General features: G+C 37.6%; 1 protein-coding gene across 5 annotated transcripts in view; it reads left to right on the top strand.

Annotated features, from left to right (window-relative positions):
- nuf (rab11 family-interacting protein nuf) overlaps positions 1 to 13,767 on the top strand; it is a 417,911-nt gene that overhangs the window by 222,866 nt on the left and 181,278 nt on the right. Inside the window, exon 1 of one of the 5 annotated variants that reach the window (XM_081754032.1) lies at positions 9,135 to 9,479. The exons of the other annotated variants lie outside the window; for them this stretch is intronic. The gene's annotated coding sequence lies outside the window, so the exon portion shown is untranslated. Of the gene's footprint in view, positions 1 to 9,134; positions 9,480 to 13,767 lie in introns of those variants that run through there. 5 annotated transcript variants of the gene reach the window in all.

Raw genomic sequence — 13,767 nt, 5'->3', positions numbered from 1 at the left:
CGAGCGATATAACATTATAACCGTAATAATAATCGGTTGGTGTAACTTTGCATAATTATTTCTTTAAAGAACTTGGTATTTGATGTTGTTAAATTATATTTTTCAAACTGTAAAATGCTTTACATAAAATACAAGATAGTAAAATTGTTTTCTATTTTTATTCAATTTATCCTCAAATATTCAAAAGGTTTGACTATAATCATTATTATTTTAATAATTTTCCCACTCCTTATTTTGGCCACTATTGCTAAACACGTTTGAAAAACACAAACAACATCTTAATCTTTAGGAATTTTGTTCAATATAAAGTTTAGGAAATCGTGCTAAAATAAAATAAAATTTTAAAAAAATGTTTTGCCTTTGCAATTTAAAAGTAGTCACTGTTCATTTTATTTCAACAGTTGGTGTTGATAGTTTTTCTCTCCCCTCAGGAAGAATTTTGGAACCATCGGTCTGTTGCATCCAAGGGCGCCCGTCAGGGGAGGCAAGGTGGGGCGCTCGCCCCCCTAGAGGAAATTGTACTTCGGAATATCGAAAACCCAATAGAATTTTTACATTGGTTACAGCAAAATTTGAACCTATATTTGAAATGTCGCGTGTACTTGCCCTCCCTTCTTGGAAACCACAATATGGACGCCCTTGGTTGCATCTACTTTTAAAAAGAAAAAAAAAACAAAGAAAAAATACGGAACATTAATTCCGAAAGCTGAACATCCATTGTAAATACCAAATTTCTGTATTATACTCACTTTTTTTTCCAGTTTTCAAAATTTAAAGTTGGGCTTCTTCTTGACTAAGTAATTCGTGTATGCGGCTTTGGCATGGGAGACCCGGGTTCGTTTCCCGGCGGAAGCTTATGTAGTTCGGACTCCACGTTAAACTGCAGATTCTCGTGTTATATATTCTTACCGTTGAAAGGGACGATAAACTCCTCAAATCTAATCAAAACTTAAACTTAAATATGTTCAATACGCAGAAAATAGAGTAACTTCACAATAATGTTTCCTCCTTTCTAGCTAGTGGCTAGCACGCGCCCTTTCAGTACAGGATGTTCGATTCCCAGTGGGAGAACCTTCCACAGTGACGACACTAGAAGAAAGGAAATGGGCGGACACACTCGTTGGCTTCGACTGTCTCTCCAGAACATGTCTTGTTACTGTTTAGTATAAGTCAAGTAAAATAGAACTATTGTTTTTGGAATGAAAAAAAAAAACTGTCCTTAATTTTTCTGCCCCTCCGCTCCCGTCCGCCCCCTAAAAAAATAAAGTAGGATTCCACCTTAAATTGTCGCTTTATGTTTCATATAACCTCGGTTCTAAAAAAAAAGATCGATAAACTTTAACAAATAAACAAACAACTCATAAGTATGTTTGCAGATATCATCCCAAGTTCAATGTTGGTGTTAATTCACCTTGTCGTGTTCAGAAATTTCATCGAGGTGGGAAACCTCACAACGATACTGTATTTCCTTAAGAGATTTCATCCCGGCGAAATTAAAATACCGCTAATTTTACAGTAATTATGTGATATCTTCAAATAGATAAAAAGTAATCGAAATGTGGAACAAAAGCGCCCTAGACAATATTATTTTACATGAGATACCGTTATCACGATTCACTTATCTGCCTTTGATTTCGAGCCATTTTGAAAATCGGCATTTACTTTCGCGTTTTTAAACGGCTGAAAACATAAAGCCACTAGGTGACTTGTGATAACGGTACCTCACACAAAATAATATTGTCTAGGGCGCTCTTGTTCCAAATTTCAATTATATGTTATCTATTTGAAGATATCACATAATTACTGTAAAATTAGCGGTATTTCAATTTCGCCGGGATGAGGCCTCTTAAGGAGATAGTTCCAGGAATAGCTCAGTCAGTGAATAGTGTGAGGTCAGTTTATACTGCAAACAGTTAAAATAAAACATTGAATAAAAGTTTCGGAACAATTCGTCCGCTATTTACATTCAAAAGCCATTATTTACATTGGGCCATTACATTAGTGGCCAAATATATTTTTACACCAAAAAGCGTTTTCGCTATCTATTATCTTTTTCCTCTGATACCTGTCAACAGACATACGGACGGACAACGGACATAGCCGTAGTACTAGCTAGACTTTCATATTCTTGTCTAGCATAGTTTGGAGGTCTAATAATAGCAATTGTAACCTTGAAATGGTTGTAGATAATCATCAGTATCGTATTTAGGATTTTGTTTCGGGGGGCTTTGTTAACTTTCGGGGCGGGGCTTTGCCTGAAAATGTGAAAATTCTGCAAGATATTTCATATACTTTACTATAGTAAGTAAGATTTCAGGGGGGTTAAGCCCGGAAGCCTCGCCCCGTAAATACGCAACTGATAATCATACTAGAGGCTTTTCTATTTCAACTGTTCCCCCATATATCGCTGCTGTCGATATATGTTTTCCCCGTACTTCCCTCGAAAGAGGAGAGATAAGTTGCTGCAGCCGAGATCGCTCAATTGTTGGATGCGGAAGCGTTACCACAATGAATTATTTCACGGACTTCGCTGTGCTCTGTGTTGTTAGCCATTCTAAGTAGCCTACGATCTTCACTCACCAAGACCAAACGACTGAATGACAGATTGGCAACACAGCCGAGGTCATTCACTTCTTTTCCCTAAGCAAAGGGAGGATGGTGGGGGTGGGGCCGAAGTATGTTTCACATATTTTCCGAGGGCACACCTGAAATAGACAGTCTTTTTTTCTAAGAAAGTTTTTTTTTTAACTACTAGGCCATTTTCAAATATTTTCAAATATTTGGAGGAACGAAATGGCTTCAGATCAGGCGCACGCCCACATTTTTTTTCTTGAGACGGGTCCAAAATTTGGAAGGGGATCCATACTATAAGCCACTATATCTTTTTAGTATTGAACCGGTGTTATTTTATTCCCGAAAAGGCTATAAGTAAGAGTTAAGTACCGGTACCGCCTAAAGAAAAAAAATCGTCGCTACGGTGGACATAGTTTGGCCGATCGCTAACAGATGGCGTTGGAGCGGCCACAAGCAAGGTTGTTACGCCAAATAGTTTGGTGTGGTGGTTTTCATGTGTGGTGTCATCTGCATAAGTTCCGTCATGTTACAGACAGATCAGACAATAACATGTGACGCTTGGAGGTATCCCAACAGGATAAAGCAATGAGAGTTTTAGAAGGTTTTTTATAGTTAATGTGTGCGTCATACGTGGGAGTATGTGTATCATAGTTAGGAAAGAGAATCATCAATATATACTTAATCTTCTACGTAATAATGTATTTTTAAATAAATATGGAACACATTAAGAAATAAATAACCTCTTCTAGCAGAATTATATATCTTTTAGCGGCACGAAAAAACGTTTTTGCTTGATTTTCTCGAAAATTGCGCATGAGAATTTATACTCAAGTGTTTTGTTAAGTTCAATTGCATCTGTCAATTGGATACTATACAGGGTGGCCCAAAAGTAGGTATACAGTCCCGTACTGATCAGCTCACTATATTTCATATAATTTCTTATTGTTATCAAACAGGTAGACCAAGCTTCTTTATTTTTGTTCTTAATGTCTTTTTACTTATACCTTAAGCCCGGAACAGCCGAAGAAAATAAACCCGTAAGCTAGAATGTTACATTTGATCAATGCAGGGGTGTATATCTACTTTTGGGCCACTCTGTGTATATAATTTTTGACTTTTTTTTATATGATACAACAGCTTTATGTTTAAATTTTGATTTGATTTGAGGAGTTTAGAGTTCCTATCAAAGGCAAGGCTATATGAGACGAAGATCTACTGCTTAACGCGGGGTCCGAGCCACAGGGGCTCCCGCCAAAGGCGCATACGCTAACCGCTTAGCCATGAAGGAGCTCCCTTTAATGAAAGAATATACAAACATAGACGGTGCATTCATTAGATTGAAAGAGTGTCCAGGGCCAGACCCAGGATTTTCTGACGGGAGGTGCACCAATGATTAAGTACCAGTACATTTGAATTAAATTTGATTTTTAAAAAATGCCTTTAGGCATCAATTGTTGAATGAGGAATTACCCTTCAATGGTTAGTGTATGGTCTCAGGAATCGAACACACGACTTTCTGAATGTTACTCTTCAGTGACATGCGGTAATTTTTTTTACCCCTGACAATACTGATATATAGAACGGAAGGGGTATCTTAAAGAGGGTAGCAAATGGCATTCAGGAAAAAAAAACTCTCCTCCTGGTTCTTTCTCTTCCTTACTTGAGAAATGTTATATTCTTTTTGTTTGGTGAACCCTTTCCTTCAGCCTTCAGAAAAAAGCTCTAAACGAAAACATGGTGGCAGAAATTTTCGGAAAGTGTTGCTATTTTCACTGCTAGCTTGTCGTTTTAAATAAGTGTGTATTTACAACGAAGACAGGGTGCACGTGCACCGGTGCGCCTTCCTTAAATCCGGCCCTGGGTGTTACCTAACCTATAATTGCTAGCAAAGGCATTGCTTTTTTTTTTTTTTTTTTTTGAAAGAAAATAAAGAGAGAGAAAGACGATACAGGAAATTGGAATCTTATAGTGGAAATTTCACGCCTTTTTTTTTTTTTTTTTAATGAAATTTATTCCGTACTGAATATACACTATAAAGGGGAGAGATTGTGGTGGAAAACTTTCTATTCTCTTTGATCATTAGGAACTTATGAAAAACAAAAATAAAACGTACTCGAAAAAAAACTGCAATCGTTGACGATACACAGAGACAGATTTCTCTCTTCTATCACAGCTAAGCTTCCTGTTTCCTTTCATTTAAATACATTTTTATATTCTTTTTATTTTAGTTTATTTTTTTTAAAAAAAAAAAGCACTCATAATGTTATTTCCTGAGGAAATTTAATTTTTTAAAAATATCCAAATGTGGCAACGTTGCTTCCCACTCACTGGCTGACTTCTCGCCTTCGGAGTTTTTTTTTTTTTTTCCTCCACTCCTCACCTCCGAACCAAGCGCTTGATGTTCGTTCGTACCAGGTAAAAGCAGGACGACTAGCGCATGCGCACAAAACTTTTTCATATGCTTACGTGAGAAACAAAGTTGCCATCTACTATTGAATTGTATGCGCGCAATCTATTATAGTACATTTCCTTCCAATGTTCATTTCGGTATAATTGTAAATTTACATCCCACTTTTACGTATCTTTTTTTTTTTTTTTTTTTATTTAAATCAGTTTCAGTTTAGTGTCACTTTGAAGTTCAGGGAAAGTCCTGCCAGATGGCGCCCATGGTCAATGCATCCCAGCACCATTTGTTCCTGGTCTGACGCGCATTCACAAACTTTTATTAGATGGGGGTCCAAAATTTGGAGTGTGAGCGGAATACTACAAGACATTATGTCTTATGTAATATATAACTAATGTTATCCTACACCCGATAAAAGGATAAGTAATTTTCGAGAACTTGCACCCGTATTCTGAGAAGAAAAAATGATAGAAAATTAAATGAAATATTTCAGTTTAGCGTCCCACGTTATACCCTTTGGGCTAAGGTACGACGATGATTAAGGCAAGTGAATGATGATGGAAGAATTGGTGGAATGAGAAAGTGGAAGTATCTCGGGAAAACCCACAGACACGATGTTGTCCACCACAAAATTACATGTCCGGGAATCGAAACCAGGAACCCTACGCACCAGAAATAAGAACTCTACCACTTAAAGAAACAAAAATTCCTTATTTATTTTTTTTTATAAATACTTCAACCATTTTTCAGGACTACTACACAGTGTGTAGTAGTCCACAGAAACATCGAGAACAGTTAAAATTCCAGCCTTGCTCTTCAGAGGAACTCGAACCCCCCAATGGGCTTCACCTCACAATCGTCAGCCTAACGCCTCAGTCCACTCTGCTACACCCACCGGCTTGCACTGAGCCAACTGTGCTCCCGAAAAATGATAAAATTAAATTTTTATTAGAAGAGTACAGATGAAGGTCATTGGCGGATTTAGGAATTGTCTGCTGGGGGGAGGCAGACCTTTTGTCTGCTTGGGGGGCTGGGGCACGGTAAATACAAGTGAGAATTGAAGGATCTTATAAGCAGTAGCGTCATTTCAGATTTTGCTTGGGGGGCAAGACCCCTTGATATAAGTAAAATTTCGCGTTTTTCACTGACTTACTACTATTCTATTGATAAAATCTATATAAATCTCAAACTCAGGGGGGCAATTGCCCCTCCCTGCCCCCCCTAAATGACGCCCCTGCTTATAAGTACATTTTTGTTTTTTTTTGTCAAAAAGGGGGGAACTGTCCCCTATGCCCCCCTAACTCCACCCATGATGAAGGTGAGATCTAACGTTTACACCACATCAGTCAGTTCTCAGTAAGTATTCTCTTATTAAGAAAGTATACAGATGTCTATCGAGATACTAAGATTTGAGACTTTCAGACCAAATGGACCCCACATGAGTGCGCTCCTGGCATGAGAAAACAAAAGTATCAAAAAAGAGATACGAAGTTTTGGAGGGCTTTCGGACCTGGCGGACTCCTGTAGGTGCGCTTCTGTTCCTGGCTTTCTAGCCCGAAGTTCGATACCTCTTAATTCACGCAGCACTTCAATTCCCTTACGGTGTGGATAATCAGAGAAAAATTTCGTAGAACACAAAGTAAAGAGGGGGGTTACAATTTTTTGTATAAGGTTCTGGGATAAGTGTTGACCTGAGAGCAGGGTCGTACACAGGGTTTGGGTTATGGGGTCCGGACCGCCCCCCGAAATTTCGACTTGTGTAAATTTAGCCTAATTTTAGAGGCAATTTTAGGAATTTTAATATAAAATACCCTCATATTGAATCTGGACCCCCCCGAAATAAATGCCCGCGTACGCTACTGCCTGAGAGGCTTGAAAGTGAAATATTGACATCGCAACGTGTAATTTTCATTGGTATAGGTCTAGAACTTACAAACGTCTCTATGTGCATTGACCATTCGATAGGAGGTCATTCTTTCCTTTATCTTTCAGTTTAACGTCCCACGTTTACACTTTTAATCTAGTCGACTAATCAAAGGAAGCATATGATGATGGCAGAATTGGTGGAATGAAAATGAGGGAAGAAACGGGAGTGCCTCGAGAAAAAACATACAATATGATGTTATCCATCACAAAAACTTACTTAGTCAGGGATTGAGCTAAGGACCCCACGCACCAGAAGTAAACGCTCTACCATTGAGCCACCTGCCTTTAACCCTTGACACGGTCGCGAAAGTAAGAAGCAGTAGATATTATTCTCTATTGCCAACTGCGAAAACAATAATAGTAATTATTACTAGTTTATTCAACATTTATTAAAACAAAAGGAAAGAAAGAAAGAAAGAAAGAAAGAAAGAAAGAAAGAAAGAAAGAAAGAAAGAAAGAAAAATGTAGTTTAAGACCCCTCGGCCGTGCCCTTTGGGCTAAAGGACACGTATTATTTAAAATGAAATGAAAAAGAAATAATTCCAAACCAAAACCACTTGGCGTGACATCCCCTTGTGGGACTGAGCAGCATTAACGCCATCTGTTAGCGACCGGATGAAACACGTCCAGCGTAGCTGCTAATACGTAGTCAACGCGTTGCGTTGCCCTGTCTCTAACAGCTTACTAGATCTAATGGCTGGGCTATTCACGTGACTCCCCAGTTCGCCTCAGGACAGTGGGTGAATGCCGAAAATCGGGAAAGTGCCGGCCAGAAATCGAAAAAATTACAAAACCAGCCAAGACAAGGAAAACTTTTTTTTTCGATAATCAAGACGAGACGAGACTTATACAAAATTTTATGAGAGGATACGAGACGAGAAAGCCTTGTCTCGTCTCGCTTCGTAGGCAACACTACTTGGAATGAACTATAATACAATATATTGCTAAAATCTCAACTGAATATTCTCATTTTCAACACTGTTTTACATAAATTGATATTCATAGTTTTACATTGATTTTACGTAGCCCATGATGCTTTTTATCTTTTATCGTGACAAACAGTGTATGTGCTACCAGTTTTGATACATTGTATCGTTAACTCTATTAAAGCTACACGTTCTTTGATTAATGAATTTGAGGACTTTCATTTATGAAGTTGCTACCTGTATTGTAATTACGTTAGATCCAATGTTCGTATCGTACCATGTCGTCTTCAAAATAAAGCAGGTTTTCGAGTGGCATCGCACTGATGATAAATTCTGGAGAAATTCAGGGATTTTTCACGAAAAAGATTTGATTTATTTTATGTGTGCTCCTATCACGAAAGCCATCGCGAAAAATACTGCATGTTCAAGTATTTATATTTGCCAAGTTTCGTTCAAATACTATTAGTACGTATAAAGTAAATGAAAGCTTTTTCGAACAAGATCAACAATTTTTCGCACATAAGAGACAGTGGCGTGCGCATGAGGGGGGTTCAGGGTTTTACTCTCTTCTTGAGCAAAATATTATGAAAAAATAAACATTTATATATATATATATATATATATATATATATATATATATATATATATATATATATATATATATATATATATATATATATATACAGAAACCACGGTGCCCTGAAAAGATATGATATTAGGTGCTAGAACTCCCCTTGAACTTCTGCGTACGCTACTGATGCTAGACTGAGAGAGACAGCTGGAGATACTTTTTCATACGTAAAAGATAGTCCATAGAATTATTAGTCAAACGAAATCATTGGGGAATGAGAATGTAGAAGGAAATAGGAGAACTCTGAGAAAACCCATGTGGACACAATGTTATCCACCACACTCACAAGGCCTTGAATTGAACCTGGAACCCTTCCCACCAAAGGTAAGTGCTCTACAAACTAATAAACCGTATCTACTTTAAGTGCGTTACGACAAATGACAGTCGCTTCGTCAAAAATCTTGAAAGGGTTAAATAATTTTTGTTCTTTATTTCATGACTCGGTTGTGACCTACCCTACAAAATAAAACTGTCATTGCCCTTGGCTGTAGACTAAAGAAGACGGGCGGTAGATGAAAAGATTGGTAGAATGTAGATTTAAAAAAAAAACAGTTAAAACTCGCGAACGCACATTGCTTTCACGTAAATTTACTTGTTCGTAGTTAGCAACTCTGTTTTTGCCAGCGCGGTATTGTGAAGGCGAATTGTGGGAGGGATGAGAAAAACTCTGAAAGTGGAAAGCTTACGACCTGAGGAGAGTGGATCATAACAGGTGCTCCAATTGGTAGTGTGTGAACGTGAGTGAATCATACAGTCTTTTAAAAGCATATGTGTTTTGTTTGTGCGTATGTGTTAGTGCGTGTAAAAAAAAAGTGTACAGGTGATCTTTAAATCAAGCCGAAACTTTATTTATTTTGTTAAAATACCTTTCAATGTAATTGTGTTTCTGTGTGAGCTGAAACTTCAGATATGTTTTAATAAAATGTGTTTTATTTTGTAATGAAAAGTGCCAACGGAGTTTCCTTGATGCTCAGCCGCCAATGAAACACATAGGATCGTCTTTCTGCTGGAACTTCAGGTGAGTTAGACGTGGGAAATTCCTTAATGGAAATTATTTCGCAAGTATCGCTGCACTGTTGATGACGTAAACGGATGAAAATTAACGCTCTTAATTTAGATTAGAGAACCCTAAAGTAGATTGTCGTGTTTCATTTAAAAGGAAATATTGGATTCCATTTAAAATAATAAATAATTGAGAATCTCATAGACACGTTCCAGAAAAAAAAAAAAAAAAAACTTCATCAATGACTCCAAGTGAGATTTTTTTCATTGCATTCGCGAAACCGGTTTAACTTCTGCATTATAGCCGTCTCTCAAATGTTTACTTTAGCACAGGGTTTCTCAACCTGCGGGGTCGCGAGAGGGTTTTGATCGGGGGTCGCGAAGATAAGCAGAAGAGATAAATATTAATTAGAATCTAGTACCAGAAAATATTTTTAAATATTTTCAACAGGTGCAGAGTTGTTTAAAAATCAATTTAAATGAGAGAAGTACGATATGAAACTAATGAGAACTACATATTGAAATACCAGAAAAATATAAATACAACAAAAGCTGCATATTGAAATACAATTAAAATTCAAAGCTAATGAGATACCTGAGTATGGTGTGATTTCAGTAATGCGGCAATGCCCGGTTCAATCTTTGTGACGCACATTATCATTTATAATACTCAATAATATTAACAACTGTCCAAGTTTTTTTTTAAAAAACCAAAATTAGAAATCGCTTTACTTTTTATATCATATGCCCTAAAATTAAGCGAGTTATGAAGTTTTAAAATTTCCAAACGGCCTCCATTTTGAAACCGTATGACGGATCGAATTCGATATTTGTAGTATAAGTGAAGTGACCACATTTGGTTTTAATCCATTCGCTTTTAGGGAATTTACTGTATCCACTATATACAGGAAATGGATTCTACTATTATAGAAATAGATGGATATCATGAGATCTCCGCAAAAAGTATATTAAAAATCCCACACAAGCTTATTACAAACCAGAAATTATAAGGGGTCGCTTGCACGAGAATATGATAAAATGGGGGTCGCGATAGGAATTAGGTTGAGAACCACTGCTTTAGCAAAAGGTATCCGTTGTTTGAACGCATTGAAATTAAATGAAATTCTGAGTTTAACGTCCCATCATTATGGTTCGAAGCTAACGGAGACGGTGATGATAACAGGGAATAGAGTGGTGGCATGAAGAAAGTGGGAGGAAACGGAAGAACCACGAGAAATCCCCCAAGACACGGTGTTTATGCACTACAAAATTAACTTGACACGAGCTAGAATCCAGAAGTATGCTCTCCACCACTGACCTATCGCAACCTCATTCTCACGAGAAGAATGGAGTTTAAAAACCGAAAAATCAGAAATTTCAATACTACACGTGTATAGTAGTTGCACTTTTGATTTTCGTTTAGATGCCGAATGTTCGAAACAGGGGCGTTATTTCAGCCTTCGCTTGAGGAGGGCAAGAGCACCACCGACATAAGACTTTAACGTTTTGTACTAGTATATTAGTAGACAATAGATTAAAGTATATGTATTCCTCAAACTCTTGGGGAAGGGGCAATTGCCCCTCCTGCCCTCCCTAAAGGACGCCCCTGGTTCGAAAACACGTGTTCCCTTATTTGTAGTTAATAGTGTATATACCGAATATCATATACCTCCAACGTAAGCGAATCCTCACATTGGACATTTTCTGAGTTAATAATGGAAAATTTATATGATATTATAGAAATTGACCTCCCTTCCCTCCTAGGAGTGGGTTTTAAGCAAGAATTTAAATAGCGAATTGCATATTTCTAACTCAAGCGTATCTCACTTTGGATATTTTCTGAAGAAAGAACTATTAATTTCACTATTATAGAAATTGCACTCCATTGCGGAGTGAAATTTTCGAAAAATGCTGAAAAACGTATTACCGTGTTTTTTTTAAAAAAAGAAGGAATTATATACTGAATTTCACACTTCTAATTTCACCGAATCTCACTGATTGAAGAAACGGAAATTACAATATTATATAGGGTATTTCAAAACAACACCGTCATGGTTTGGGAGGTGATTCCTGACACCAAAATAAGACGAAAAGTATAGACCAACCTGGGTGCACAAATGCTTCCTTTCGTAGTTTTAGGCTGCCGAAAACGTGAAAAAAATGAACTTTAAAGGTCCATAGCTCTAAAACTATATATGCTTCAGAATCCTGTAGCACTTCCGCAACAATTTTTATAGAGGTAGTGAGTATTTCAGGTTATATGCCCGTAACCAAACTGCCTGTATAAAAATTGTCGCGTGAGTACCTTAGGATTCTGAAACATGTATTTTTGGATAAAGCACATATTAGTTCCTAAGTGAAGTTTCGACCCGACTACGGTAGGTCCCATAGTTTTGGAGCTATGGATCTTTAAAGTTCATTTTTTTAAAATGTTTTTGGCAGCCTATAACTCCGAAAGGAAGCATTTGTGCACCCAGGTTGGTCTATACTTTTCGTCTTATTTTGGTGTCAGGAATCACCTCTCAAACGTTGCCAGTGTTGTTTTGAAACACCCTGTAGAATTGGAATTACAATATTCCCTTCCCTCATTTGGAATTTTAAAAAAAACACTGAAACATGTGTTTCCGTATTTGTAGTTAAGAATTGATAAACCGAATTTCAACCCGCCTCCAACTTAAGAGAATCTTCATATTGAGCACGTTTTGCATATATGAAGGAAGGCTTGAATATTATATAGGGTGTTACAAAAAATTATCAGAATATTTTGGAAATAAATTTCTCACATCAAAATAATAAGAAAAAAGTTCATATGAACCTGTGGTCGGAAGGGCATAGTTTCGTAGTTTTAGGGTGCCGAAAACGTGAAGAAAATAACTTTAAAGATCCATAGTTCCACTCAGGGGCGGATCCAGGACCGACTTCTGGGGGGGGGGCGGTGGGTTGTCATACTGCTACTTTTAAGGGCTCCAAACTTTAGAATGGGTTTTATTTATATATATAAAATAAGAAAGTTTCCTCTTCTGGGGGGAAGATCGCCCCGATCGCCCCCCCCTGGATCCGCTCCTGGTTCCACTGCTATAGGACCGATCGTAGTCAGGTCAAGACATTACAGAGGAACTAGTATGTGAACTATCCAAATATCCATATTTCAGAACCTCTGATACTTGCACAATCATTTTTAGAGAGGGTGTTTAGGAGTACTTGATCACTCTCCACCTATCTCTAAAAATTAGTGTGCAAGTATTGGAACATTTTTAAACAAGGATATTTGGATAGTTCACGTACCAGTTCCTCACTGATGTCTTTTGACCTGAGTACGACAGGTTCCATAGTAGTGGAGCTCGACACTTTATAACTCCGAAAGTATCCACTCTTGAGCACAGATCCAGATAAACTTTTCTTCTTGTTTTGATGTGACGAATCTGTTCCCAAAAGATTGTGACACATTTTTGTAACACTTTGTATAAATTGGCTCACTTCTCCTCGTAGGAGTAGAATTAAAAAAAAAAAAAAAAAAAAAACAGTAAAACATGCCTTTAGTTATTTCTAATGAGAACCTTATAGACAAAATCGTCTGGACTTAAGATATTCGGGAGATCCTGTATTGTTTCTGTGCCCCCCCCCCCCGTTTCCGTGGCCCTGAGGCCCCCTTTTTATTTTTTAGCTACAGTACGGACGGACCATACCTTTGGTCAGGGGCGAATCCAGGACCAACTTCTGGGGACGGCGGTGGGTTGTCATACTACTACTTTTAAGAGCTCCAAACTTTGGGATGGGTTTTATTTATATATATATATAAAATAAGAAAGTTTCCTCTTCTGGGGGGACGATCGCCCTCCCCCCTGGATCCGCCCCTGCCTTGCTCACGAGACGAGCTTGTCTCGTAAAAGTTTGGAAAAGTCTCGTCTTGTCTTTATTCGTGAAGAGTTTCATCTCATCTGGTCTGGATTCTCGGACAACTTTTCTCCTCCAATCTCGAAAATTTTCACATCTCGTTTTGTAAATTTGTGCATACAAAATTTGTACCCTGATTCAGGGGCGGATCTAGAAAGTAAAAACTAAGAAGGGGGAAAGCCAGAAACCAGACTACGATATGTATAGCATAGTTTACTATAAACTTTCGAAAATATATAAATAATAGCTTAAATTATTTTTGTTACTCAAAAAACTGGGGCTAGATCCGTCACTGCCTGGATTTTTTTCTTAATTCCAACTAGAAGTTATCAGTATCCTTCCGCGTCACGACACGTTCACGAAGACTGTGATATAACAGCGTTCAATAAACTATATTTATTAATGGAGTA

This window comes from Thermobia domestica, chromosome 3, assembly GCF_964235325.1.
Source record: "Thermobia domestica chromosome 3, izTheDome1.hap1.1, whole genome shotgun sequence".
In the NCBI taxonomy this organism is placed as follows: domain Eukaryota; kingdom Metazoa; phylum Arthropoda; class Insecta; order Zygentoma; family Lepismatidae; genus Thermobia; species Thermobia domestica.
This window is presented reverse-complemented; position numbering and strand designations above follow the sequence as displayed.